This window comes from Sceloporus occidentalis, unplaced genomic scaffold (assembly GCF_023333645.1).
Source record: "Sceloporus occidentalis isolate IW3139 unplaced genomic scaffold, rSceOcc1.0.p SCAF_10, whole genome shotgun sequence".
Classification (NCBI taxonomy): Eukaryota; Metazoa; Chordata; class Lepidosauria; order Squamata; family Phrynosomatidae; genus Sceloporus; species Sceloporus occidentalis.
In genome coordinates, this window is record NW_028316990.1 from 4,147,130 (window position 1) to 4,150,922 (window position 3,793).

Consider the following 3,793-nt stretch of genomic DNA (forward strand, 5'->3'; position numbering starts at 1 on the left):
GGATCTCTTTCAGCGGACTTATCCATCCAACGACTTATAGGAGATCTTTAAGATAAAATGCTTCTCTTCTGGTTATGATGTATGTTTTCAAAATGTTTTACATATTCTAAATGTTTTAGCTATTTTATTGAATTAATCATAATGTCAGTGTTGTATTGATTGTATTTTATATCTGTACTGTGTTAATTTGTTGATGTGATTCCGCCTTGATCCGCAGGGAGAGGCGGGAAAATACAAATACAAATTATTATTATTATTATTATTATTATTATTATTATTATTATCAAGTGAATGAAAACCACTGGTGCATCTACACTGTAGAAATAATGTAGTTTGACACCACTGTCATGGCTCAATGCTATGGAATTTTGGGATATGTAGTTTGTGAGACATGTAGCCTTCAGAGAGCTCTGGTGCTATAAAAAAGCCCAAGATCCTATAGAATGGAGTCATGACAGGTAAAGTGTTGTCAAACTGCGCTAATTCTGTAGTGTGACAGCGGCCCACTTCTACCTTCCAAAAATCAGTGTTCAGCTATTGAAGTAGGCTGAGGAAAAAGGGGGAAAGTGGGAGGAGGAGAGAGAAACTGGGACATTTTAAAAGCAGATGAAAAGTGGGATAACAGAGTGGGAGCGGAGGGAGATGGATTTTTGCACTTACCAGTAAGCATAGGCAAAAGCAAACTGCTGCAGCCTCTCCTGTTTTGTGTGTTTCTTCACATCAATAATTTTTGCCATCCTGAACACACTCTGATGTCCCATTTTTCATCTTTGAAATGTCGGAGAGTACACAAATGAACTGGTTATTGTTGAAGCGATATCAAGGCTGTAACAACTTTGGTATCATTCATTGTTTTGGGGGGGGAAAGGACATTTAGAAAAAGTGACATCAAGCACATTTGCTGCAGCCTCGAGTTTCCAGCCAACAGATCTCAGTAACAGTTTTATAAGAAGAGTTCAAAAGGGAAAACGGAGAAGTCAGTGTCCAACGGTATCAAAAGAACTGATCAAAGGGTGAAAAGGGGATTAACAGCATCTTCAGCAGGAAAAAAAAAGACACAGACAGAAAGAAAGAAAAGGGAAAGATCTGGTGTATTAGACAGGGTCCCTTTTTGAAATGGTAATAGGCGCTACCTGAGCTGAAAAGACAATTAAGATAATGTGTTAATTTTTTTATGGTGTCTGGCAGTAATATTTTCATCCTGTTAATTACACTGCAGACAGCAAATGTATATAATATGATAGCTCCATGCTGAGAGGACATGCTTGCTGCCTAGTTAAGTGACGGCATTTATCCTATAATTAGCTTGTTGGAATGCGATTTGCATTGCATGCCTAAGAGTGTCTATGATATCAGCGCTGCCAAAGGAGCCTAAAATGGAAATCAGCAATCTCTTAACATTGACCTCTGTGGATATCCTGATGTCAGTCCTTATGACCTTCCAGTCTTTGCTGAGGATAAATGGTAAGCTAGGGAGGAATATGTTGAATATATAGATAGATATAGATATAGATATGGCAATACTACTAGAATAAAAAGGAGGGAGGAAAAGGAAGGAAACAAAGGAGAAAGGAATGTGTCATCACCTTTAAAACTAACTGGATTTTATTTTCCCATGACCTTTCATGGCTATAAACCCACTTCTTCCAATGCAGTACAGAGTGATAGGATGGCCTAACTATTCTAAAGCCACCAGATCCTGTCTGATCTTGAAAGCTAAGCAGGGTAAGTCCTGGTTAGTAGTTGGATGGGCAACTGCCAATGAATGCCATATGCTGGCGACTATATTTCAGAGGAAGGAACCGGCAAAACCATCTTTGAATATTCCTTGCCTAAGAAAGGCCTATAACTTTTATGGGATCACCATAAGCCAACAAGTGACTTGAAGTGACCCACACAGAAGACATCTACAGAATGGCTTGATGAATCCATTTTCTTCATCTTTAGGATCTGATTGGTTGCCACCATTAAAGTTGGCTGAAAGAACAAGTGTAATGCAGTTGACCCTCACAGATTCTTTATCCTTGAATTCAAGCATCTATGGCTTGAAAATATTCAAAAAATGTATACATTCCAAATAGCAAACATTGATTTTGCCATTTTATTCAAGGTTCACCATCTTACTACAGCATTGCATTTAATAGAATTTGAACATATATGGATTTTATCCATGGGGTCCTGGAACCAAACCCCAGCAGATAGTAGGCCCTACTATATATTTGCTACACACTTTCCTTAACCTGAAATTCCTGTAGCTCCGTAATACAACTGTGTTGCAGATTGTGAGGTCTCTTTTGAGTCATATCTTCAAGGATTCATTTCATATGATACATTGTTCAGTCTAATAGACCAACCCCATGAGCAGAGAGAAGGATCTGATGCAATGGTCAATGGCACCTGAAACCATCTTAATACGCATATAATACTAGCTAGAAGTGAATAATGGGTTGGATCCTGACTAGCCATGCTTTCATGGAGTAAAACCATTGGAATCTATGGGACTTCTGACATGACTACTTTGTACTATCAATTCTACGGTAAACTCTATTACATCTAGATCCATTCCATGAGGTCTGTAGTTTGCACCATGCGAACGATCATTTAGATGGAACAAGAGTGGAAGAGCAATTCCTCACAATCCTCAGCCTATCTTTCATAACAAGTTTTCTCTTTGGTCTTCCAGATATTTTGAAAGGTCTTCAACTTCCAGAAGCTTAGCCAGCATAGGAGGACCCAAGGTTTGAATCATTGTTTCAGAACACATGCAATTATTCCTTAAGACCACCAGTATCTTTGGTTGTGATATGTCTAAAAAAGGCTTAAATGCTTTTAACTCACATTTCCTACCTCCCCCCCCCCACCATCCCAAATTCAGACTGAATACATGTTTTAAACTTTGGTATGGACCTTATCTCTCATACTAGAGACATGTGAAAGCATTTCCCCAAGCAAATTCTCAGGGGTGATCTTAACATCACCTCTTAGTCTTCACTGTATCACTATCACACCTTCTGGGTGTTTGGGAACACAACACTATAATTTCCTAACACTCAGAAGGACAAAAGTACCCAACCTGGGCATGGGGTAAATAAGGGTGGTGCGGGGCAAAAATGAGGGCATTAACCTCTCCCTTCTGAAACAAGAATTCTCCCTCCCCATTGAATTTTCTTTATTCCCCAAGCTTTTAGCATTGCAGAGAGCCACACTGAAAATTATACCTAGGACTTCTGTATTTGCTGCAATCCCATTCCCCTCGTCACTTTGCCTGCATTTCTGTATTTCTTAATGCCCAACGAAGGTTAAGTTATTGCAATGCTAGAAATTCAGGGACTGAAGGGAAATGTCATTGAATGGGGACATAATTATTTCCCCCTCTCATATTTACATCCCTTTTTGATGCAAAAGAGATGAATTCAGAAGATTCAATAGATGGTCTCACTGGGTGCATCTGCACCGTAGAAATCATGCAGCTTGACACTACTTTAAGTGCTGTAGCTCCACATTATGGAATCCTGGGATCTGTAGTTTTATAAGGTCTTTAGTCTTCTCTGCCAAAGTGTGTTGGTATGTAACCAAATTACAAATCCCAGGATCCTGTAGGATGGGGCCATGGCAGCTAAAGTGGTGTCAGACTGCATTATTTCTACAGTGTAGCTGCACTCATTGCCACAGCATATTGACACCATTTACTGTCATCAGATAATCAATTCTTATTCTTTTTATCCTTTGGTTAAAGAGCTGCCAAGATAAATTAGTTTGTTTAATTAATATTCTCTCTCTTTCTCTTCCTGCT